This window comes from Canis lupus, chromosome 36, assembly GCF_048164855.1.
Source record: "Canis lupus baileyi chromosome 36, mCanLup2.hap1, whole genome shotgun sequence".
NCBI classification, from domain to species: Eukaryota; Metazoa; Chordata; class Mammalia; order Carnivora; family Canidae; genus Canis; species Canis lupus.
This window is the reverse complement of record NC_132873.1, coordinates 10,705,572-10,733,343: the sequence shown is the minus strand read 5'-3', so window position 1 is coordinate 10,733,343 and position 27,772 is coordinate 10,705,572.

The following is a 27,772-nucleotide window of genomic DNA, read 5'->3' as shown; positions in this document are numbered from 1 at the left end:
AACCCAAACAAATACAATGAGCTGAGAATAAGGAGGCAAGAAGGAATATTGGAAGTTTAAGGATCAAAAAGAAGGTGTAAAATAACTGGCTGCGGAACTAAATTGACCTGAGGGAAACAGGGAAGTTGTTGCACACCACTGAGGACGTGCCTCATATCTGTGATCATTTTAAACTATAACCCGTCCATGGAGCCATGTGTGGTCCTTTGGCCACACAGAGCTGCTCAGATGCAGATGGAGAACAAGTAGAAAGATGGGTTTAATTAGTTTTGGGGTTTGTGAGGCAATGAAATGGGGCTAGGATGGCAGGATAGATAGTGAAAAGGAGACAGAGCAATGGATCAGAAATCCCTGTGTGGTTGAAGTGAACTTGGAGCATTGCCTAGGGAACTGAAAGATAACTTCTGTGCCAGAAAGTATGAAAAGGCCTTGAGAAGTTTGGAAACTCAGACTAAATACTGAATAAATATGGTGACAAAGTCTTTCTCCTGTGTGCCTAGTACAGCTCTCAGGAGAAATAAGCATGCAAAAGAAACAAAACCAAAGAATAATGACTTTATCCAGGGAAATACAAACATGATCACCACTTTTTTGTCCCCTGGTGACCAGTGTGGTGAGCGTGTGTGTGTGTGCATGTGTGTATGTACATATGTATTTTTATGCTTTATGCTGCTAAAGATAGAAATCAAAATTTTACACTTAGATTGACTTCCTAGAAAAAATTTCCTGTCCACACTAACAAAACTCTAAAATACTCTCTTTATCTGCCTTCTTGACACAGATCATTGTTCCAGGTGGGTTGTCTCCCCTGCCCCCCACCTCCTTAATTCTGATAGTTATAACTTCTCAGCCAGACTAAAAGACCATTGTTTGCTTAAAATTACCTAGCCAAATAATCTTTTTCTGTGATTATTGAACCCTGACAATGGCAATTTGTCTTCTTCCCTTGTCCTTATAGTATAATTTAAGTCTCTTCTCAAATTTCATATTTCAAAAGATAATTTTGACATCTAGACTTTCTTGGCAGGTAGGGGAGTGACTGTAAAACTAATGAATAAAACTCGCAGATGATTTTTCAAATTTCAACCAGGAATACAAAGATTTATGTAAACATTCTCAAGTTGGGTAAAATAAATAAGTACATTGGAAAGACAGTGAGGCAACTCACTATTCCTCCCCTCAAAAGTAACCATGAAATTAGATGTTCTTCCAAAAATTGGACTAATGTTCTGCACATAAGGGATACTACTAAGCAATCCTATGAATATAGAGTTCTGTGAACTCCAATCACAGTGCATTAAGTCTCCTCAGACAGTACAAGTCTGATATAATTATAGCCAAGAAAGGTGTGCTCTAATCATTCTGTCATTTCAGGCCTAACAAAAAACTAACAGAGAGATATATCACAGCATCTTGGAAAAAAAAAAAAAAGGAAGAAGATCCCCAACTGTGATTCTCACCCACTGTTTTAACATCTGACAGCAAAGTAGGGGAAACTTATCCTGAACTTTGAAAGGGAACATTTAGAATAAGCATATATATAAAATAAAAGAATTAAGTGCCCCAAATACCATATGTACATAGTGTTATAGTAGTGATCTCTTTAGACTTTTTTTTCTTTTTTTTTCCTTTGGTATAGTTGACACGAAATGTTCCATTTGGGTTTACAACTTATGCTATTGACAGGTTTACTCATTATGCTATGTTCACCACCAGAATGCTCACAATTTACCCGATATCACTGACTGTATTCCTTATGCTGTGCCTTTTATCCCCATGGCTTATTCATCCTGTAACTGGAAGCCTCTATCTCCCACTTCCCGTCACCCATTTCCCTTCACCCACTCACCTTCCCTCTGGCAACTATCAGTATCTGTACCCCTGTAGCAATATAGCAGCCAACTACTTATGAATGAAGCCTTTTCCATTTTGCAAAAGTAAACTTAGCATTATGAAGTTTTTTTTAATAAATATTTTTATTAAGAAAAAATCAACATACAAACAACAAAATCATACAGTAGGCACTTATGGATCTACCATAGGGATTAGTATGACTTTTTGTGCTCCTCTTCTCCCACTCATTATTCTTCTCTTTCTTTCCTCTGCTGCCCCCCCCACCACATACACATAAATTATATTGTTTGTATATTTTTGCAACTAAACATAGTATTTGTGAAATACATAGAGAGCTTTTTTTTTTTTTTTTTTTAATGATAGGCACACAGTGAGAGAGAGAGAGAGGCAGAGACACAGGCAGAGGGAGAAGCAGGCTCCATACACCGGGAGCCCGACGTGGGATCCAATCCCGGGTCTCCAGGATCACGCCCTGGGCCAAAGGCAGGCGCCAAACCGCTGCGCCACCCAGGTATTCCCATAGAGAACTTTTATTGAAAAGTATACAGAGAGTGCTATAGACTGAATGTTTATATCCTTCCAATTTCACATGTTGAAGCTCTAATCTCCAAAACAATAAAATTTGGAGGTGTAAACTTTGGGAGGCAATTAGATTTAGATGAAGTCAGGAGGGTGGAGCCCCAATGATGGGATTAGTGCCTTTATAAGAAGAGACCAAAGAGCTTGCCTCTGTCTCCACTATGTGAGAATAGATCAAGAAGGCTATCATCTCCAAACCAAGAAAAGGTCTCTCACCAGACACTGGATCTGCTGGCACCTTAATCTTGGACTTTCCAGCCTCCAGAACTGTGAGAAATAGACACCAGAAGAGAAATTGCTGGGTTTAAGTATATGAATATCTCCCTATATTAAGTATCATTAAATGCTGGGTTTAAGTATATGAATATTGTTTTAAAGATTGTATTTATTTATTCACAAGAGACACAGAGAGAAGCAGAGACATAGGCAGAGGGAGAAGCAGGGTCTCTGTGGGGATCCTGATTCTGGACTCAATCCCAGGACCCCAAGATCATGACCTGAGCCAAAGGCAGATGCTCAATCACTGAGCCACCCAGGTGCCCCAAGAATATGAACATTTTATGCTATTGTGTTGTAAAATTGCTCTCTGAAGTGTTTGGAATTTATACTCTAACAGCAATAGGTAAGTGTTCCTGTTTCCTCTCATCTTCACTAACATCAGTAGTTGGTAATATGATTATTATTAAATTTTCCATTCTGTTGGATATGAAAAGGTATCTTACTGTTATTTTCCTTCATTCCCTTGGCTGTTAGTAAAGTCCAGCATCACATTTTCCTAAGCAGTATATTAATTGATTCTATAAAACTGCATGAGATGGTATCAGTGTGTTATGCTTCTCACATAGGTTCAGTATGTGAGCACTACTAATGATTCTGAGTGGAAGAGAGAGAAGGTTGTAATTTCTGAACTTCACACTGGAACTCTAAATTGTGGGGGGATGTTGACTATGAGAGAACCTCAAGAAAGAAAGAAAAATATAGTTGTGAAGACTCTTTCAACTCCCCTAACAACCTTAAAGGGGTTACATGACAATGTGAATGGTCTTTAATGAAGTTAATTTCCAGGTTGTAGAGAGGTGAACTATTAGAACTGTCTTACTTGTACAATAAAGACTAATAATTAACTCATTGGTAGTTGTGGGTGACAATTAATATGATGCTAGTTAGAGATTTCTGAAGAGAACAATGGGCTTTTACAGTTTACCAAGGCATGGCATGAAGTAGGCTGTTTGTCTGTATCAGATATCATCAATGCCCCTGCCTCAGCCTCTGGATCAATTGTGAAGAATATCTGTTTTTTGTTTTTTTTTTTTTTGTTTTTTTTTTTTTTTATTAAAGCCAGCAGAAGTGTCTGTATAGAATAGTTCTGGAATGGACTCCCTTCATGCACCAGATCAAATCTTCTTAGCTTCACTTCTCATTCTATCTAGCCACTGCTGCAGAGACAGGTCTGTAACACAGGTGCAACCTTACCATAACTCACATCAGGCCCAGAGGGAGGGCCTCCATCTACCTTCTTGTATAGCCAATGCCTTCTTTGACACCACATCATGGAACTCCTGAGGTAACCCACTCCTCACTCAAGCTCTTGCATCTTGGAGTGATTGAGAGTTGAGAATTCACAGGGCAGCCTTTGACTAATGCAGATGGGATCCAAGAGATAAATGCTTCTCTTCTCTAAGTGAACTGCCCTAGTACATTATTAGGATCTACGAATCAGTCTAAACTCCGAGGTTGATTAAAAAAAAAAAAAAAAAAAGAATTCAGCAAAGTAAACTATGAAGGAAATGCAAGTGAGATAAGAAGAAAATCAGGAGACAAGAATAAGTGTGAATAAGTGTGGGAGCAAAATCTTGTGGGGGTGGGGGGATGGGAGTAAGGTGTAGTATGTAAGTGAAGGGGTTAGCCATAGACTGGAACAGGGAAAGTACATCGATTGTAACAAGATGAAAGTTAAAATATATGAGTCCAAGGGTGAGCCAGTTAGTAAATATGGTAGCAGGAGGATGAAGTTCTCTTCTGATTTCCTTAATTAACTCAGGTAAAGTTAAAGCATTATTATCAGCTAAGGGTGTGGAGAGATGAAGGGATTTGGAATGTTTGAGAAGAGGACAGATATGCAATAAAGAGAAGAGGAGGGGAATAGAGCCCTGGAGAGAGAGGGAGTGAGGTGATTGGGGAAAGTATTAGAATTAGTGGCAACCCTTGTCTTTATATCTTTTCCCATGCATTAACCCATTTTAAAAAGACCTTTCCATAATTATTACAACTTTAACCCTGTAATTCTTAGAACATACTAGTCTACTGTGGAAGTTCTCAAAGTGTGGTCTCTGGACCAGCAACATCAACAGCACCTGGAAACTTATTAGAAAGGAAAATACTGAGGTCCCCACAGACCTCCTGAAACTGACACTGTGTTGTTGGGCCCAGTGATCTGTATTTTCATAAACCCTCCAAGTGATTCTAAAAGAGAGCCCCAGGTTGAGATCCATGGGTTATTGTATATATCTTTACTTAATTTATCTTTATACAAATTATCTGTTGTGCATATATGATTTATAAAATTATCCTTAAAATAAAAATGCTGTAAGATAAACACAAACTTTTATTATAGAATGTGTTCATATCTAGAACCAGCCATTTTAAATTATAAAGTCAAAATATTTAGTCAAATATCAATGATACTACTTTTGAACCAAAGCTATTATAATTACTATGAATTGAATTTGAGGCATTTAGAAAAATTCCCATAAAATGTAAAAAAAAAAAAAAAAAAGCTATTTTCTATATTGGCTAACTGATGTACAGCCTGATTTGTTTACATTTTTTAAAAGATTTTATTTATTTATTCATGAGAGACAGAGAAGAGAGAGAGAGAGAGAGAGGCAGAGACACAGGCAGAGAAAGAAGCAGGCTCCATGCAGGGAGCCTGATGTGGGACTCGATCCCGGGTCTCCAGGATCACTCCCAGGCCAAAAGCAGGTGCTAAACCGCCGCCCAGTCATCCAGGGATCCCATGTTTACTACATTTTTAAGAACTGACAGCTGTTGGTTCATATTATCATAACATTGAAATTAATACTGGATTTTAATGAAGCATAAATTTGTCCAGATTTAACACTGATATTTTAAACTGGGAATTGAACTGAACTATAAAAAATAACAATGAATATATTGAATATCTTCTTATTAGGTTTTTTGATATGCCAAATTATTAACCAATTTATATGTGTCTTCAATACATCAGCATGACTAAGAACAGAAATATTTTTTAAATATTTAGACATATCCTACAAAGTAAGAACTGCAATGCAGATAGGGTATTTTTATTACTACTGAAATACATTAAAAGTGTTTCAACAACTTGATAATTAAGAAGCATTATAAAGTTGCAGCTTTATTATTGGTAGTTACTGATGAGAAAGACAAAAGCAAATAAATCTAAAATACCTCTTTTATCAGTCACAAAACAGAAGTTTTAATGCCAAAGTTGTTTGGCTACTATAGAGATTGTCATGAATATAATATACAGTACACAAAAATATTCTGTTGCCAAAAACATCTCCCCCAGTACACTAAGAAAATGCTCCCTTGATTTGGTCAGTAATAGAAAACACAATAGTGCTTTATATTGCAAACTCATCACTGATTTCCAGTTTCTTACCATCTGGGGATTGCTACAACCTATTCTCTCTCTCTCAGTGTCTAATACTCAGGAATTATTTGCTACACATTTTAGCAAAGTGATCATCATCATAGTCATCATCAAAACCATAAATATTGGGCAGCATGGGTGGCGCAGCAGTTTAGCGCCGCCTTCGGCCCGGGGCCTGATCCTGGAGACCCAGGATCGAGTCCCACGTCAGGCTCCTTGCATGGTGCCTGCTTCTCCCTCTGCCTGTGTCTCTGCTTCTCTCTCTCCTCTGTGTATTCTCAGAAATAAATAAATAAAATCTTTAAAAATAAATATTGTTATAAAAATGGATAAAAGATACATGGCTTTTGTCTCCTTGGAACAAAATAAAAACAAGAAGTTTCACTGCCTTTTGCTGAGGTTTTTTGTATTGTTCCTATGTTTTCTTCTTCATTTTTCTTCTTTGTCCAATTGTTCCTATGACATTATAATTTAACTAAAATTTAATCAAGCTCACATGAGACGATAGCTGCATTTGCTATAAAATACTCCTTAGGTGGGCATGAGGGAGGGGTGGGAGAGAATATAAATGATATAAGACTTGATATTTATTGATAACTGACACGCCTGGATCAATAGGTACACAGAGATTCATTACTCTTCTCTATTTAATATGCTTGAGATCTTCCATAATGAAAAGTTAAAGCAAAGTTTAACCACATTTAATATTGTTTGGAAATTAAGAACTTTACTGCAAACCTTGAAATAACTGGAGGCATACTGGAGTGTTGTAAAACAAAGATTGTTGTAAAACAAAAATTAATGTTGATGCTTATGGAAGAAATGTTCACAGTAAGAATTAAAAAAAAAAAAAAAAAAAAAAAGCCAAACCTGGTAGTAAGAAGATAGCATGATAATCTTTCTAGAGATTGATAGGGAAATAGCACCAATTTTCTCATCACTTTCAATTTGTGGTAATTATGAATAATTCCAAAGTCTCCCCGGTGTGTTTCCAGGGTGATCTGACATCTGAACTGAACCCAGTCTCAGAGGCAGCCTGTTACCACGGGCAACAACAGCTCAGATCCAGCCTGGGTTTGTGCTGCCTACCAAGACACTATGTCGGACAAGGCATGTATGGGTATAAAGACTGGTGGAATGAGGTGAGGGTTAAAATTCTGAAAGAGAATTGTACTAATGAGCTCCACAACTAGATGAAATCACAGAGCTTCCATAGGTATCCTACCAAAGCATAATGTATACAAACTTTAGAGTCCAGAGGCCTGTGTTTGATTGAATTCCTTGTCTGTCTCTCACCTTCTGTGTCACAAGGGATAACTTTTCCTCTGAAGTTTTGTTTCTTGTTTTTGTTTTTTGTTTGTTCTCACTTGTAAAATGGAAATAATAATGCACATCAGAAAGAGGTGTTGTAGGGGCACCTGGATGGGTCAGTTGGTTAAGCGTCTGCCTTAAGCGGAGGTCATGATCTCAAGGTCCTGGGATGGAGTTCTGCATCGGGATCCCTGCTCAGCTAGGAGTCTGCTTCTCCCTCTCCCTCTGCGCCTCCCCCCAGCTCATCGCCGCCCCCCCTTTCTTTTTCTCAAATAATCTTTAAAAAAATAAAATAAAAATAAAAAATAAAAGTATGGCATAATATAAAAACATATGAAGACAGCAGAGTTTTACCCACATATCTGTGTGCGTGTGTACACACACATACAGATACACAAACAGAAATCTACACTGTCATTTACTTTTGTCTCATTTTATCAAAGTTCTCCAGTAATATAAAAATACTCATTGAAGAAAGTAAAATCACTCAATTCATATTTCAACCTGGATATCTGAGTAGTTTGGAAGCAGTAACTATTACCATTTATAGTTAAAATCTATATTCACCACTGCTCTGATTGATGTGAGATTTATTTGTAGTTGTCCATGTGTAAAAGTGATATTGTATAAAGAGTTGTTTTCTGTTGTACCAAATCCATTTAGCTTGAAGCTGTTTCCTTCAAAACTCCTTTGTCAGATACCTGTAAATGCTTCTGGTGTGATTCTAGAATGATATTCCATCTGATGTTCCTGATAATAATGACAATAACAACAAGAGAGTTAAAACACAATGGGGCACTCCTGTTTGTTAAGTCAAGGTGCCCTAATGTTTCCATGGAAACTCTCTCCTCTGCTCCCATATTTAACCTTTCCTATCCAGTGATGGTACAGTGAAATTCTTTGACTCATTAATACCACCCTCCTTTTCCCTATTTAATTAGCTTTTTTTCCTTTTTCCCTTCTCTTATTCCTTGTCTTCCATTTCCAATCTCATTCTCACATCTTTTTTCCTACTTTGATATGTACCTCTCTTCTCAGCCTCTACTGTTATATTTTTGGATCTATTTTTAAAATAGTGATCATTTTTCTTAAATATATATATGTTCATATAAATATTAATAAATTTATATATAAATATATAATATATTATATATATCCAATCATCTAAACCAGAAGTCCAATCAACTTAAAACCTGTTTAACTGGCTAAGTAAGTGACATCTCATTTATGAAGTCAGATTGTCATGTTGCCAGGACAACTGCAAATATGATCAAGCTCAAATCCTTCCTCAAGGAATACTATTCATGTTGTCATGACAACCTATAAAGCTTGGTTTAAGTGTCATTTCTATATGGAAGATCTGCATATACTTTGGTTAAAATCAGGAGCATTTGATAAATTTCTGTAAATTTTCATACTTTAAATTCACCTCAAGCTTCCAAATCAAAATTAATAAAATTGAAAACAGTTTAAAACATGAGAATTCTATTCTTCTAGTGAAAAAAATTACATTATTGATACAGAAGCTATATGACAATGTAAGCTATGACTTATAAGTGATATTTAAAAGCTACTGGTAAATTGTGGATTTTTTTTATTTGCGTGATTAATCTTTGAAATTTGGGTGTGTAGTGATGAGATCCATGGGTAGTGGAATAAATTTTGAATTAGTCGTATTTATGTCTTAAATAAATCCAATGATCCTTCAAATAGTAATACATAATGAACATTAAATGTTAAACAAAGGTAAGCTTTGATAAGAGTGAAATTTTATTACTGCTCTGCTAGTTATAACTCTCTCTTCTGAAAGGTTTCAATGATTCACTGATTCAGAGGGCTTTAAATGCCTTCTTTTATGATCAAAAAACCCCTTTTCACTTTATGCAGGGCTGTGTTACTAATATCGACATTGGATACTGAATTACCAATAAGAGTAAAAACTGCTTTAAAAATCTGTCTTCTCAAAAACAATCTCTTCTCTTACCATCTCTAGAATGTGTCACATGTCACATCCCTTTACAAATAATTCTAGTGTGGCTTTTGACTATTCCTTTTTTACTCCTGTCTTATAAATCTCAAACTGATCTCATTCCTGATCTCTTAGCATTATTTCATTGGCACTTATGTGGAAGATTTGTGATTCAAATAATATTCAATGCGTTCTCTAATGTCAGGCTCCACTTTGTCCTCTCAGGATGCTGATTACATGAATTTATAGCAAAGCTTCCAAGAGAGTTCATGGATGGGCTTTAGAGAGTCTACAAACACATCTGAAATTGTATGCAAAATTCTAAGTGTATATAAACATATGCATTTTTTAATTTTTTTATTTATTTAGAGACAGATAGTGTAAGCAGGGATGGGGGCAGAGGGAGAAGGAGACAGAGAATTCCAAGCAGACTCTGCCTTCAGCATGGACCCTATCCCACAACCCTGAGATCATGACCTGAGCTTAAACCAAGAATCAGATTCTTAACTGACTGAGCCATCCAGGTGCCCCTGTTTTTTTGTTTGTTTGTTTGTTTGTTTGTTTGTTTTGAGAAAAAAAAAAACCTCCAAAACTGGCATCACATTAGAAAAGGAGGTATTACCAAAAAAATATCAAGGACCACTAATTTAGGGCATAATATAGCATCGAAAAGTATCAATGGTAAAGTGGGTAAACCTAATTTTAAGTCAAAAGAGTTGGTTTTCAAATCCCAAGTTTTTCCTTACTAGTGTATAGGCATTATATATCTAAGTATAAATTTTAGAATATGCCAATGATTGATAACTCTGGAAAACAGTAAAGTCTATTACAGGAAATTAAAAACTAAATGCAGGCAAAATTATTAATAGTAATTGAATTTAGAGACTATTATTAATGTAAATTAACTTCCATATAATATTCCTCTAAAAACTGAGGAGTAAGATTTTTTTAAAGGCAACATTGTCTCTAAGAGATGGGAATAGAAAAAAATGAAAGAATTTCTAAAAAAAAAAATAAACTGAAGTATGTAATATAGTTTGTATTATAGATATTTGGATAAGTCATTGTCCCTAGATTATAAAGTCTTTAAAATGGAGAACTTTAACAAATCTCTTCATAACTACAATGTGTGATTAACATTGATTGACTGGATTTGGCAAGATCCCAATAAATCAATGGACACAATTTCCTAAGGAATCTTCCAAATCAAATTAGGTATTTTCTCCCTTCATATGAAGAACTTCTATAATACATATGGAGAAGATTTCCCTGTAGGCAAAGATAGAAAGTGAATTTTAAAATTTTTTTTAATTTTTTTATTTATTTATGAGAGAGAGAGAGAGAGAGAGAGAGAGAGAGAGGCAGAGACACAGGCAGAGGGAGAAGCAGGCTCCATGCACCGGGGCCCAACGTGGGATTCGATCCCGGGTCTCCAGGATCGCGCCCTGGGCCAAAGGCAGGCTCTAAACCGCTGCGCCACCCAGGGATCCCAGAAAGTGAATTTTAGATAGAGAAAACCTTCTAACAAATGCCATTGATAGTGCCATAAACAGAACCAAACAAAAAGAAATAACATCCCTCAAACTTAGTGGTGTCTCCGTGGATAAATTAAACATGAAAAATCAATGGATTGGCTAAAGGGAAAACAATCTGTCCATGAAAATGATAAATCAAGAAGAAAACCAAGTTAAGAAAGTAGTAGTTATATAAAATAAATACTTCTCTGAACATTTTCTTTACTAGAGGATTAACTAAGGTTTAGTGCATTTAAGTTAGCACTGGACATAGAACTCCACTCAAATAAATTAGTTTGAAAGGAGAAAATTGTGTCTCAAGTCACTTGGATTCTAGTTACCTATCTCACAAACATGCAGGAGAGCCAATATGTTGCACCATGAAGCAGGAGCTCAGAGAGGGAAACCAGAATCTCCTCTGCATGTGCTGGAACCCAGGTTTGCAAGAAAGTTTCTTGAAGACAAATCCATCTTTGGGGGTTGGTGCACTTGGAGACTGACACATGTCCTCGAAGTGGCTTACCTCTGTTGGAACATACAGAATTTGGAGTTCTAGGAACTAAACAGATCACTATAAGAAAAGGAAAAGAGAACCATGAAACTCCTTGTGATACCACTGTCATGCCAACAAACTGTCCATTCACATTCCTGGCAGGAGTTACACAGCAGGAGATTATACATGTTGCAAATCTGTTGTAAAAATAAAGGCATCCAAGAAGAGTGAGGATCCCCCTCCCCACGCCCAAGCCCAAGCCAGCAACCCAGAGGCAACAGAGACCCTGATCCATCAGAAAACTGTTCCGAGCACCAGCAAGTCCTTGCAGGAAGATGCCTGGCCTTGCAGGAAGTGCTGGAGATGGGCAAAGCTCAGATGATTCCTTGCTTTTAAGAACAGTTGAGAAGAAAAAAAAAAAAAAAAAAACAGTTGAGAAGCTAGGACACATGGTACAGAAGAAAAAAATGCCAGGCAGAAGAACATGAGGACGGAAGCAGTGTCCTTCCTGTCCACAACAAGAAGCAATTCACCACTCCCTGTCCTATTGGCAATAACTTGTTCAAAGAAAGGTAGATTTCAGAGGAGATGCACATGTGATCTAAAAGAATCTATAATAACTTGACAAAATTTAAAAGAAAAAAGAATGAAAGAATGAAAAGAGTGATGTTACAGAATAACAAACTCATGCCAAAGTTTTTAAAAACCAATCACTGGACCAGGTCCTTCAGAGAAACACAGTCTAACCACAGGCTGCCCCACTGTCTGTCCTACTACCTGGACCTGGGATGACTTCAAGTGCTGGATGAACCACTAACATTACCTTCATGATGCAAAATGCTAATTTTTCTCTAGTTGTTTTTTGGGGTTTTTTTTTTGTTTTTTTCAGAAAGGGAATCACAGTGTCCTGAAATGCTGACCCAAACCAAGTAGAAACAATAACCCTTGGGGAAATGGATCAACAGACTATGGTGGGGTAATCAACTCAATATAACTACCTGACACTGTCCCTTCAATTTTTACTTCTAAATTTTCTCTTTCTGGTTTTTACTCCCTACCATTTCCTTTCTTAAGGAGAAAGGCCTTATATGCTCATGAGACCTTAGCTCCCTGGGTTGGTTTGTTTTCATCAAATTTCTGGGACTCAAATGCATCACTTTTGAAATACCAATCCCAATTCATGCTGGTTCGGCAAAATCCAAATTTGAGGTCATCACACAGTATATTTTAAAACTCTCTGGATGTAGGTACTGGATGATACTAAAAGCTGACTTTGGAATAAGCAGGTGCTCTGCCAGAGTCTATGGAGTAAGTGGTCTGTTTCTTCGTGACCTGGGGTGATCAGAGTAGCCCTCACTAATCCCACTCCACACAGTATGTTTCTTCATTTATCAAGAGTATATTTCCATGGAAGTTATGAGAGCAGAATTGGCTGAAAAAATGACAGGTTAACTACAGAGTTTTCTGGAAACGCTCCCCCCCCCCCAAAAATCACGTTGCTAAAAATGGCCTGGTGGTTCCAACTCTGCCATGTATTCTTCTAAATATAATGTCCATTATTTATAAGTGTGCTTGGGGAGGTTACAGCTAACCAATTTTTACCAAAAATGGAAGTAAATACAATTATCACACACACAAAAAAAAAAGCACAGATGAATGACAAAAATTCCTTGGAGTTTAGTGGTGGGAGATGAAGGATTTTTCCCTAACAGCCTCCACACCATTAGAGTAAACATTTCCTCTTTGTATCTAAAATGTATTGGATGTTGGGGCACCTGGGTGACTTAGTGGTTGAGCATCTGCCTCTGGCTGAGGTCATGATCTCAGAGTCCTGGGAAGGAGCCCCACATCAGACTCCCCGCAGGGAGCCTGCTTCTCCCTCTATGTCTCTGCCTCTCTCTCTGTGTGTCTCTCATGAATAAATAAATAAAATCTTTTATAAATAAATAAATATGTATTGGATGTCTTCTCAGTACATAGCATTATGTTAGGTGCTGGTGTTTTAAATAATTGCTGGAATGTGTCACAAAAAAACAGTGCAAGGCAGGGTTGGGGACAAAAGGAAAAATGGAGCACTGAGAATGCCATTTACTTAGTAGAGTTAAGCAAGGATATTGACTTTGTGGCAATCAGCACATATTGGGTGGTTGACTCAGGGACTGAGTCAGACTAATTAGCTCTTAGCCTGGGAAGCCCTGACAAGGAGTGAAGACTGAGAAAGCCACAGTAGTGGTGCCAGAGCGTTCCAGCTCAGGCATGACAATTCAAGCTAGCCTGCACTGAGAAAGATAAATACTCGGTCAAGTGGACTGTGGTTGAAAGTGAAAAAATCAGAGCACATCAGGCCAAGGAATGAGAGCAGAAGGCAGTGGGTCAGGATCCACGGCAAGAGTAAACAGAGGAAGTAAGTTTCTGTAGCACGGCTAAAGGTTAAATTACCTCCAGTACAGGATTCTTTTTTTAATTTTTATTTATTTATGATAGTCGCAGAGAGAGAGACAGAGAGAGAGGCAGAGACATAGGCAGAGGGAGAAGCAGGCTCCATGCACCGGGAGCCCGATGTGGGATTTGATCCTGGGTCTCCAGGATCGCGCCCTGGGCCAAAGGCAGGCGCTAAACCGCTGCGCCACCCAGGGATCCCCAGTACAGGATTTTTAATGGGAAATAGCCATACATATTGGAAGCCCTTCTTGTCTTATAGGAACCACTTTGTAAGGGTGAAAGGAAACTTTAGACCATTTTTTAACCCACGTAAGTCACTGCCCTTGTCATCACGAAACTAGTTCCAGAGACAAGATATGTACAGAAAAAAAAATCAAATAAAGAAATGTTATTGTGCTTGTTCTGCAAATAAGACCTCATATTAAGCCTTAAAGAGGATGCAAGGATGCAGCTAATGTGGTCACTACTCTTAAAGTTTTTATGGGTAAGGAAAAGATAAATATGTAAACAAAGTTCATAGCTTCATGAGAGAAATCCCAAGTAAGTAGAAGTATGAGACCAGGTCTAAAATAACAAAGCTTGAACTGCTAGGGACCTACAGTGGCACTTAGATTTCAATGGCAAAAAGTATCTAAACACAGGGTTAATCATCTCAAGCAAATGTTTCCTTCAGGGAAAGAAAAGTCCTGCCAATAACAGATGGAGACCTGAAAAGATTGCCCATTTAGTTAAGCAGTGATGGAAGCCAGTGCTGTTGACAATCACTTCAGCCACACCTGCATAATGAAAAATGACACCTGGGTGCCAAATTGTGAGAGTGTGTGTGTGTGTGTGTGTGTGTGTGTGTATAAGGTGTCAGTGTTTAAGCATTCTTAAAAATTGACAGTCTTCCTTAAATACTCCCATTCCTGTGTTCTTTATTCAAAAGAAATTTTAGTAATCTCTAATTTTAAGAAGTATATGTCATTTACTGTATATTTGTTCCCATTCACTTTTTTTTTCTAGAATCAAAAAATGGTTTTATCTTGGAAATTCACAAATTAGACTTCCTTACTACTTCTCTCCTTTCACCAGGAAGCCATCATTCTGTTCTTAAACAAATTGACAAATAAAAAAGGCCAATGAAACTCAAATGGACCATTTGAAACAGTAAATTGTAACCACATAAACTATAAGTTCTAAATAGAAACTGTGCTTTCCCATTTGTTTTAGACTATACTAATCAACATATATTAAACAAAGACTGGAAACTTGGTAGATGTGATTTGATTTTTTTTTAAGCTACGATTAAGTAGTTGGAAAAATGATTCTGAAGTATGTCCTAAAGGAATTGGTTTTATCATAGGATCTCTAGAGACTGAGTTTAGTTACTCAAGAAAGTCAATACTCTCTAATAAATCAGAAATGATGGGTGTGGTAACAGAACTATGAACATTGGAAAGAAAGCAAAATTATTTCAAAAGACATAATTATATGACTGGAAACTCAAGCAATTCAACTGAAAAACTTCTGTGGATGGAAAAAAGAAAAGTTAGGTCCCTTATGCCTGCCATAATGACTGAGATGTTCAAAAACTACCAAGTAAGCCTCATCACTAGGGGTCCAATGCTTTGTCCATGGGTCTTCCTACGGTCAACTCATCACTCCTTTTTCCTGGGGGTTGACTATTCTACACTTTTAAAATTATTTTTACTCTAAGCTATACAGTTGACCCTTGAACAACATGAGGGTTAGGGACACCTACTCCCACACATTTGAAAATCCATCTATAATTTTTGATTCCTCAAAACCCTATTAATAGCCTATGATTGACCAGAAGCAATAACACAGTTAATACACACTTTGTACGTCATATATTCCATACTGTATTCTTACAATAATGTAAGCTAGAGCAAAGAAGATTTCATTAAGTAAATCATAAGGAAGAGAAAACACACTTACAGTAAATGTAAAAAATCCATGTGTACAACGAGATGATCAATGGCTGCTATCCTATGCTGGCAAACTGAATTTAAATAAAATATTTTTTAAAAAATCCATGTGTAAGTAGACCACACAGTTCAAACCCATGTTGTTCCAGGGTCAACTGTGCATTGAATTATATTCAAGATGAATTATTAATTAAAAACAGGAAGCATGGGGCATGGACACAGCAGCTTGTGGGGACCTCCAGCAGCTGGTGGGGATGAGAGGCACAGGGATTCGGGTTTGGAGCTCCATGGACACCCTGGTGCCAGGCCAGGACTAGGTGGAGGCCAGAGGAGCTGCAGGTTCTGGAGAGTGGGTGTCAGGGGTAACATAATACTCCTATAGCATCCCTGCTTCTATGTTAGTGGAAATGCCACCAGTCTTTTTCCCATTAAATAAGATGCTGACCTTAGGAATAAGGTTTATTAATATGTTGAATATACCGGATTTCCTAATATCGAACCCAACTTCATTTCTGGAAAAAAATTCTACTTGGTCACAAAATCCGATTGCAAGACATTAGCAGCCAAGTGCCTGGGCAGGAGTGGGGTTACCCCACCCCACTCCTGTCCTGGAGCAGCCAAGAGACAGCCATATTGGGGAATTCCTCCCAACTGTGGAAGGAACTTGGCCCAGCCTTGCCAGAGATGTGTTGCGATGGAATCTGCTACTGTGTTTTACAATGACAGGCAATAATATTTAAAAATTTTTAATTTATATATTCATGAGAGACACAGAGACTCAGAGACATAAGCAGAGGGAGAAGCAGGCTCCTTGCAGGGAGCGCAATGCAGAACTCGATTACAGGACCAGGATCACACCCTGAGCCAAAGGCAGACACTCAACTGCTGAGCCACCCAGGTGTTCCAATGATTTTGTTTTAAATGAAAACCTAAAACTGCATCACTTATCACCCACATGAAACTCTGATTATTTGAGGTCATTAGAGAAATATGAAAACAAAGCTTAGGGTCTAATTTATTCCATGATGGGTTTTTTTTTTTTGTTTTTTTGTTTGTTTGTTTTTTTTACTTTTTGTACTATTTAGGAAAATTTCTGCATGTTATGTTGCATTCCATGGTATAATCTTGAATAATGATGAAATCAAAGATCCAGCAATTTGAACTTATTTTAGGTTGACTCATATAACAGCCAAACATGCCTTGGAATACAAATAAATAATGTTTATCCTGAGAAATATAGCCCCATTATGAGTAAATTGTGCTAACACTGGTGACTAAGCAGTAACCTTTACTATCCTCATCCCATTTTCATGGAATATGTTTCAAATCCTCCCATCTGTTGGGTAAACACTTGGAATGTAATATGGATTCTTAATGCTCTGAAAGGTTGTGTTCTGGCATGAATAGCTTAAAGAAAAAAAAATTGGCTCAAGCAACTGATTGGATCATTTTAGCTAATATTCTATTTGAACAACAGTTTCTATTTGATTAGGATTTTTCCTTCCTTTGTAATTCTCCAAGTTTGTCTCTCTTATGTTTCATAGGAAATGAATCTGTGAGCAGAGCACCTACACTGATATGTATATATATCATTTTTTCATGAGTGCCCAATATCCTTTCCATCTAAACTTCAGAAAGTGACTTTAAAAATTCAGTTTCCCTTAATCTGTATTCTCAATCAAATTTCACCCAGGCTTGGGTGATTTAATATTTATACCCATAGTTTCTAAAAGTCTTACATAAATAAAGATTGAAATGTTAATTTGTTTTTTTTATTGTTTTTATTTATGATAGTCACAGAGAGAGAGAGAGAGAGAGAGAGAGAGAGAGAGAGGCAGAGACATAGGCAGAGGGAGAATCAGGCTCCATGCACCGGGAGCCCGAGTGGGATTCGATCCCGGATCTCCAGGATCGCGCCCTGGGCCAAAGGCAGGCGCTAAACCGCTATGCCACCCAGGGATCCATGAAATTTTAATTTGGAAAAAAAAACAAAAACAAAAACAGGAAGCATGGATAAATACAACCTCTTTTTAGATGATTGTAGAAAATTTGATATTTTTGTAAATTTACTTAAGATGAGTCATTCATCTGTTCAGCAATATAGAATGGATGACTACTATATTTCAGGCATTATGCTGAAAGTTGGGTCTAAAATAAACAAACCAGAGAAGATTTCTACCCTCGTGGATTTTATAGTTTAGTTGGTGAGATTATAAATAAATATATAAATAAATATACAATTATAAATTCTTGTAGTCACTATGAAGGAAATGAATAAGATATAGTAAGAACACAGTATAAGTAAGAAGTCAGGTAAAACATCCCTAAAAAAAAGTGAATATTGAAGATGAGATCGATGAAAATTTGGAGCTTCCCAGAAAAAGAAATGAAAAAAGGGCTGGAAAATCAAAAACAAAAATACAATGACAACAATACTTTTGTGGCTAGAGCATGATACTCACAGAAAAACTGCACTGAGAGAGGCAAAGAGAGACTCTTCTTGCCCCTAGTAAAAAAAAAAAAATATATATATATATATATATATATATACACACACACACACACACACACACATATTTATATACACACACACATACACACACACATACTGGATTTTATTTTAAATATGGTTTGAACCATTAAACAATAGAATTTATTTACATTTTCAATGATTTTTATGACTTCTATGTAGAAATGGCTAAGAGGATGGCAAGGATGGGAGCAGCGATGCCACTAAGAGGCTCCTGCTGCATTGCAGGGAGGAATCCACTTTCCTAAGTGCTATGAGCAAATATACAGAGTGACTTACACTATGATAGGGAGCAGTGGAGATAGACAAATGTAGATATATTTGAGGAGTGCCTGGGTGGCTCAGTCAGTTATGCATCTGCCTTCAGCTCAGGTCATGATCCCAGGGTCCTGGGATCGAATCCCTTTTTGGGTTCCCTGCTTGGTGGGGAATCTGCTTCTCCCTCTCCCTCTGGCCCTCTCCCTGCTTGTGCTCTCTCTTCACTTATTCTCTCTCTCAAATAAATAAATAAATAGTTTTTAATGATTTTATTTATTTATTCATGAGAGACAGAGAGAGAGAGAGGCAGAGACACAGGCAGAGAAAGAAGCAGACTCTCTGAGGAAGCCTGATGAAGGACTTGATCCCAGGACCATGACCCGAGCCAAAAGCAGACGCTCAACTACGGACCACTCAGGTAACCCTAAATAAAATCTTAAAAAAAAAAAAAAAAGTAGATATATTTGAGAAAGTTTTGGCAGTGGACTGGACAGGATTTGATGATGGATTTTTGGATGTGAACAAAGGTAAAGATTTTCTTGTGCTATAAGTTCATACCTAGAATAACACCTAGCACAAAACAGATACTTAATAATAAATAACTGTTGAATGAATGTCCAGTATAAATCAGTGCAGGTGTCACTTACTAATATGAGGAAAACTGGAGAAGTTGTTTTCAGACAGGACATTGAGTTTCATATGCCTGTGGACATTCAGAGTATATAGAACCATTAGAACTATATCTAGAGCTCAGAAAAGCGTCAGAATCTAAGACCCGAGTTTCAGATAGATAATGGTATTTAAAGCGAACGAGCATATAGAGTAAGAAAAGAAGAGTATTCTAGATTGAGTGATGAAAAATTCCAGTATTTAGAGAATGGACAAAAAACAGGAGTTAATAAAGACTAACAAGGAGCATCCAAGTAGGGAGATGACATTCTGGACAGTGTAACATCAAGGATACCAAGACAGACAGTGCTTTAAAAAGAATGGAGTAGTCAACTGTAATAAAACATTTAGTTACATGAAAATTTCAAAGTTCATTAGATTTTACAAAACTGGTATCATTGGCAATCTCTGTGAGAGCAAAGTTTATGAATGATAGAGGCAGAGACAAATGAGTGTAGGCTAAACACTAAGTGAGAGGTCAGGAACTGGAAAATGCATATATGGACAACCCAATTATAAGCTGAATTTATCTGATTCCTATTCTTACCAAGTATACTCAAATGTTTCTAGAACTCTAGAAATTAAATATGTGTAAGAGATGACAGGAGAATGACGGTATATAGTCTTTCATTTATTAGAAAGAAAGGCAAATTAACTCAGAACTAAAAAAATAGAAATGTAAAGATCTCCTTATGTCTTAAAAAAGAAAATTGAAGATTTTAAAACATCAATCATGAATGCTGCTTTTGGCTATTTTTGATGTTGTAACTTGTAGAAAACAATACAGTGTTAAAGGGTGATTAAAAATAGAATGACTGTATGGAGTAGAGACACCTGACTACTCGGAAGGCCTGACCCAAACTATCTCATATAAGAGAAATACACTCACTGAATTTTTGAAATCTCTTCACAGTGGCTGACACTACTGTAACTAATACACAGAATGGAAAAACAAAACAACAAAAAATCTTACTTAAAGCCATGTATTTATCATATAAAGTACAAAAATAATGGAATAATTGTCAAAATTCTAAAGAGAGTTTGTAAGATTTATATCACCATGAAATGGGTCAACAAATCCCTGGGAAACTAAACTCTAGGGAAAATACTATAATTTTCTACTGCTGATGTTCTTGGAGCTACCTTGGTTCCTATACTTTCTATGATCTCTCCTGACCCTCAAAATTCAATCCCTATTTTTAACTTATAAGGTAGTTTGAGTTGGCCCCTTGAACCACGAAAATATTTAACCAACGCATCTTGTTTTTAGTAGTAGCCAAGAAAAGAAAAATAGAGAAACCGCATTCTTCAAATACTGGTATTTGGGAAAAGAAAATCTAAGTGACAACAGTTGTGTTAAGGTCTAAAGTTCTTTACATACATACACACAAGATGGAGAACAGAAAAAAGTGATGAGGAAATTAGGTCACACAGAGAATGAATTCGTTAACTTTCATGATAGTGAATATTTTGGGCAGTTCTGGACTATAAAATCTGGGCATTGACAAACGACACTGATGAGGAAGGACTAAGCTATATAATAACTGACTGATGGGACTAGTACCCTTTATTCTAGAGAGGGCATACATAACTATCCTCGAACATTTTAGAGGTCAAGTGCTCAGGGGCAGTGAGGTCAGAGTACACCATTAGGGCCTCAGATCCCAGAAACACTTGGCTTCAGATTGCAGAACTTAGAGCTAATACAACCCGAATCAAAACCTGTCAACATTTGGACCAATACTCGTGAGCCATCCAAACAAGCTGGTATCCCGAAAGGACTATAACAAAAATGGACGATAAATAAGACTAAGTGGATCATGCATATTTAGAGCTCAAATGAGGACAAAGGTTAAAGATGAGACAGAAATAGAAGCCTAGCTTAAAACGGGTTCATTATTTAGAACCAGTTTTCACTTATCTGAAGTTTTATTTTTGTGGTTTCAGAAAGAGGTGGTGAGGGAAATCCCCAAAGTGCTAAAGGAATACTTGAGCTCTGATGGAATAATCCTAACATGTTTTATAAGTTTTAAGTTTATAACTTATATATAACATATTATAACTAATATGTAAGTACAGGGCATTTTTTATATATTGTTTCATTTAACCCTCACCAACATTTTAATGTCAGATGCCTTACTGTGACTAATATCTGGTGGCTCAGTGGTTGAATGTTTGCCTTCAGTTCAGGGTGTGATCCCAGAGTTCTGGGATCGAGTCTCACATCTGGCTCCCTGTATGGAGCCTGCTTCTCCCTCTGCCTATGTCTCTGCTTCTTCTTCTGTATGTCTTTCATGAATAAGTAAATAAATAATCTTGGAAAAAAATCCTCATATTTATACATCAGACTTAGCTACTACACCTCTTCTCTACAAGAAATTAAACAATTATATAAGAGATCTATGAGTAGAACCAGGCACTAACCACAGCAGTACAGCACTGAATAACTGTAATTCTCTGTAGAACTTTCTGAAAATGGAAGCAGCTCTCTCAGAATGAAGTAAGGTTCTCATCCTTCAGCGGGTTCAAGAAGAGCTGAAAGACAGAGTAGTTATGCATTAGGTTAGGCAAGAAAATCTTTAAGGTCCCTTCCCATGTGAAGATTCTAATTCTACATACAGAATAAAAGGAGTTAAGTGAAGTGTTTAAGTATTTTAAGCAAGGGAATTGGGTTAAGATAACCTAGATCCAAATCTTAGGTAGTCTCTCCACTATTAGCTGTTTGATTTTGATCAAGTTGCATAACCTTCCTAAGCACCAGCACCCTATCTTTACGATGGAGAGAAAAGTATTGACCTCACAGAGTTTTACATAAAATTATGAGACAATACACATAAACACGCCAAGTCCAGTGATGCACAATGAGCATTGCTAAATGGTAACTGCTATTAACACAATTCAGTGAATGACATATTGCTTAAATTTTGTCCCCAAACAGAACTGTAATAACTTTTTGTGGTTAAGGAGAAGTCAACTCTAAGTACTGAGTGTCTATTTCATCACTAGAGTTAAACTCTAACAGATCTGGGGTAATGAAGGGAGGAGAGAAAAAGAAAAATAATGAAAGAAGGCAGAAAACCTTGTGTGAACTTTCCCATTACTCAACTTGATCAGATTCCCTGAGTTACCCAAGTGGTAATTGTTGCCAATAAGGTAATCAGATGAAACAATCCAATATGAAACAATGTGGAAGCACTGAGAACTAAAATTCTTCCAGCCAGGATCCGCAGTGCCCTGACAGCAAGATGGCTTCAACTGTTTAATAGAAATCTCGTTCTAGCAAGAAATTGTTTAAATGTTCTATATCAATTTGACCAGCTCATTTTCATTTCCTTTTTCTCTCCAGTATATCTATGATTATAGAATCATTCTCTGCCCAGAATTAAAAAAAAAAAGTAGTACAGTTTGAGGGCGGGTACAGAGATTTGATGATATTTTTAAATCTCCTACTTATGTTCTTTCTTACACTTAAAGCTGTGGTATCAATGTAGTCTCAACATTAGAATCACTTGAGGAAATCTAGAACCCATTATGCTTGGGTTCCACTCCTAAAAATTCTGATTCCATTCAGCCTGAGTTAGGGCTGTGCATCAGGAATTTTTTTTTAACATCCTCCAGATGATTCTATCACTCAACTGAAGTTTAAAACCATTGACTTAAAACCCTAAAAAAATTAGAGCTGCCTTAGAATGCAGTATAGTCTCTAAAGATATATTTGTAGACATCTGGCCTTTCCTTTGGAGCTCTGATAGAGAATAGACTCCACAAGTGCTTTGGGAAGTTATTTCTTTGAGCAACATGGGTCACCTTGATGCATTGAGGGATCATGTCCTGCTTGTTCTTGGTATAAAGTTCCAAAGATATTGTAATTTCCTACTAACTTGATAACCATGGAGGAGAGCTGTCTTGTTGAGCCCTGTTTGCCTTTAAAATAAGAGATGTCTCCCAATATGCTTCAACTATGTGCATGGCTAGACTTCCCCTCCACACACACACAAGATAAATAAATAAAAATAAAAGGAAAAGAAAAAGAAAAAAATCTTCCATCTTTCTCTAAGAGACTTCAACAGCTGATTTAGAACAGTGTTGAAGCTTCCCACACATTCTGAGAGAAGTTGCCAAAGAAAGATCAAAAGGTAATTAAGGAGAAAACATCACTGAAAAAAAAAAAAAGATCAACATTAAGGGACTTATATGGAGGCAGAACTATTATAAGAAATAAGAGACATACATATACATACACATGTACTCACACACATATAAACACATACGTATTAAATCTTGGGTGCATAGCACTGGATTAATCTTCACACTTTGTTCATAAAACATGATTGTCAGGCATGGACTTCTCATTTAATTTTATTATTTTATTTGTTTTTGACCAATAAAATGAACATTCCTAAGTGCCACTACCTAACTTAAGATCTAGACTATTACCAATTACATTTATGTGTTATTCCTTTCTCTTCTTGCCACTTCTCTTGCACATATATAACTGCTACTCTCAATTTTGTGCTTTTATTTTACTTATAGACATTACTTAAATAGGTATGCCTAGTACTGTTTACTTTTGTGAACATTTTGCAAAAGGGAATCTTCTGGTACTTGCTATAGGACTCAATCTAATATTACTAAGACTCATGCACAAAGTTTCTGTGTGTTAATTTTCACTTTTATATAATAAAAATGAATGTACTACAGTTTATATATTCATTCGCCCATTAAGTATTTGGATTGTTTCCAGTTCTTGCTATTACCAACAGTGCTGCTGTGAACATTATTCTCCAGGTCTGCTAGTGCACACATGCAAGGGCTCCTCTTTGGTTTATACTAGTTCCTCTTGAAATCTGATAAGTCCAATTCACGAAAATATTCAACTTAGAAAATAAAGTCAAATTATTCTCCAATGAATGACAGGTCTCAATGATTTCAAGTTTTGGGTCAATTTTTGTTAATCAAAAGTGTGAAGAAATGCATTTCAATGAGATCTTAGGGTTCTTCAGAAGATCTAATTAGAGACTAAAAAGGCTTATTTTAGCATTAAAAATGCTGAATCTAGATGAATTCCATCAAGTTCTGTCAATCTTTCAAAGAACAGATGATTTTGATAGCATTCTATAACACAGGAACATTTTGAAAGCATCTCTATACTTAAGTTTACAAACTTTGGAACCTTAATTTAATTTTAGAATACTACAAAAAGGGAAGCTGTAGATTCATTTCACTTATGGTCACTAATGAGAAATTCTGAATAGCTACTAATCAGCAAGTTGAACCCAGTGGTGTATTAATAAAATCATGCATCATGACTAAGTAAGGTTTTTCCCGGGAATGTAGGAATTTTTCACTATTAGGAAAATGATTGATGTAATTTATACCATCAGAAAATTAAAAGGAAAACACAAATACATCACTGGATGATGAACTCTGAAAACTCAGCAGGCTACTATATTTAATGGAATGAAACTATCCAACATGAGACATATTCACACATCTGTGTATTGGAAAATTCTTTAAGGACAATTACAGTATTTATTCATTTTTACCCTCATTATCCAAGGTGTATCACCTAATGGAAACTCTGAGAGGAAAAAAAAAATATGTGTTTCCATTTACTTCCAGTTTAAAAGAAAATAAAACTATGGCAGGGTGGGGGGTGGGCAAAGATGCTGTATTCATGGAAATTCTGATATAGTACAAATAAAAAGAAAGACGAATGGAAACCTGAGACGTGAAAAAAAAAAAATCAATCATGGTCATCTGTACTCTTGTGGTTAAGATATAATCCCATGCTAAATAAATAACCTTGTACATAAATACTTCTCTAAATATATGAGAATGACCTTGAAATTTTTTCTAACGTTTCCCTCTCATTAACTCCTAAGAGTCTTTGGTATTAATGCAAATATGAAGGACTGTCACAGTCTTGTGCTTGCTCCGCAGTCATTGTGCAAATACATCCCGGAGGTCACAGACACCTGGAGAGTACTTTATTAAACCATAGGATAGCCCTCTTGTCAATCCTAATGCAATTGAATGTGCTGCCACTGGTGCTTAATGTAATTCTTTTCTTGACTGATTTTTGTTCTATACCATCTATAGTTTATGAACTTTTGCCAGGTAAAATAATTTACATCTGAATCCTCAACAAGCTCATAGTGAAAGCTTTTGGCTTTTACATCTTCTTGTTTCAGATGCTGAACAACACAGTTAGCTTCTTTAATGAAAGTACCTATGTCTATGCACACACACAAATGTGCTCTCACGCGCATATTCTAGATCTGATCACTCAGGGGCTTCACCCATTAAAAATGACGGAATTCCTTTTGCCCAATATACAACATTTCCAAATCATGTCAGCTCACAGGAAGGCAAAACCATGGGACTATATGCCACCAGCCAATTGCTAGGAAAAGGGGAATTGCTTCTGAGTTGTTGGAATTTTAAAATGTGTATTTCAACAACTGTTAAAAATAAAAGCTAACTTACGAATTCAAATGTCAAAGCTCTAAGAATGGTGCTGGCGGAGAAGACAGGGCACTATTTGCATTATAGCAGATAGATTTTTCTGGTACTCCAAGAAGAAACAAGGTTTGGATAACTCAATTTCGTGTAAGACTTAAAAAATTATTGCCTTTTGTTACATTAATTTATACCTATCAGTTGGGAAGAAAGTGTGTCAGCTGTGCTTCCGAAAACTGCATTTGTTTTCATCAAATGTTTATCTCACTGTAAACTAAAATCACTCAAACAAAACAAAACTTCTACATATTCATTCTTAAACCACAGATTCCTTTTGAAACCAGACAATAAGAAAACCAGACATAAACATTCTGAAAGAATTAAACTATCCACTTGTACTTCCTAGCACAAAGTTTCTATTCTTTATTCTGAAGTGCAGATGGACTGTCTTTTACTTTCTTATGGGTCAGAGATCTAGGAATTTTTTAAAAAGTATATTAAGTTAAATACTTTTGTGATACTCAGAAGTCTTGCAATAAACCTTGCCAACAAATAAAAAAAAAAAAACAGGAAAAAGAAAGGAACATTTGAATCATATTAGGGGGATTCAAACTTAAATAAATTTGGTAGTGCTTTTGGGTAGCTATGGTCTCAGCTATGGTCCCTTGAGATAATATATGAGCATTGCTGACCTCCTCACAATTACTCAGTAAATGGCTATGATTGGTACCATTTGTCCGGTATTTGTAAGGTGCTACTCTACTAGAGTATGGTGCAAACATTTTAAATTTTTCCTTCTGAACACCACTATAGGACACTCCTATTACATCTTGTTCATATACAACAAGAAACTGAGGCTCAGAGACTTGCCCAAGGCCTCACAGCATAAGAGTGAGGTCCAAGATCAGATTGAAAACTATAGATTCGGGAATCCCTGGGTGGTGGCTCAGCAGTTTAGCACCTGCCTCCGGCCCAGGGTATGATCCTGAAGTTCTGGGACCGAGTCCCGTGTCGGGCTCCTGCATGAAGCCTACTTCTCCCTCTGCCTGTGTCTCTGCCTCTGTGTGTGTGTGTGTGTGTGTGTGTGTGTGTGTGTGTGTCTCATGAATAAATAAATAAAATCTTAAAAAAAAAACCTCTAGATCCCAACACAGAAGAGATGAATGCTTTCCCTATGCAAATCCATGATAAGGTGATAATTAAAATAATTCTAGGCTATAAGATAATTGTTAGTCCCATCAAGATCTTATTTTTTTTTCAAGATGACTTTTCTTCTCTCCTTAAATATCTAATTCTTTCGTTCAGGAGGTGAGATTGAATCCGGATTTAGATTCAGACAGCTTGAATCTAAATTCCTGCTCTGCCACTTACTCATTCTGTGACTTGGACAATAATAAGCGTCCTTGGTGCCTTACCTGAGGGTAACAGTAGTATATCCCTCATAGCACTGCTGTGGAGGTTAAAAGAGTTAAACTATATGTCAAGAGTTTAGAGTAGTACCAGGTGCCCAGTAAGCCATGAATAAGCATCGGCTTTACAATTAACATTTAAATTTTGTCTTATGTTTGGAGGACCTGGCTTTTCTCATGTTCCTACCCAGATACTTGGTCTGCCTGCTTATGACCCACCTTATTTGCACAAATAAGTAAGGCAACAAGCACTTGAATCCAGTTAAGATTTGGCCAGAGTAACAACATGTTTGGGAAGTTTCTACTTTGTACTCTCATCTACAGATGTGGTTTTGTCAAGTACTGGGTGACATTCATGTGTTCCTATTTTAATACATAAATAAACCTGAAAGACAACTAGTAATAACTGGTCTCTTTTTCCAAATCTGTCTAGATTCAACATAACTAATGTTTTCCTTCAGAGGACCGTAGGTAGGGCCCCTGGACACAAATGGTTAGAACAGCTGACTCCTCATCTGGAATAGTGGGAGGATGACGGCAATGCCTGCTGGCCTCTTGGTTGTAGTACTACCAGGTTGTAATAATCAAGGTTAGCTGCATGACAAATTATACATGCTGTTCCATTCTACTATGACACAGATATGACTAAGGCGCTAATGAATACATCTATTTAAGGAACACAGATGCATTTATTTT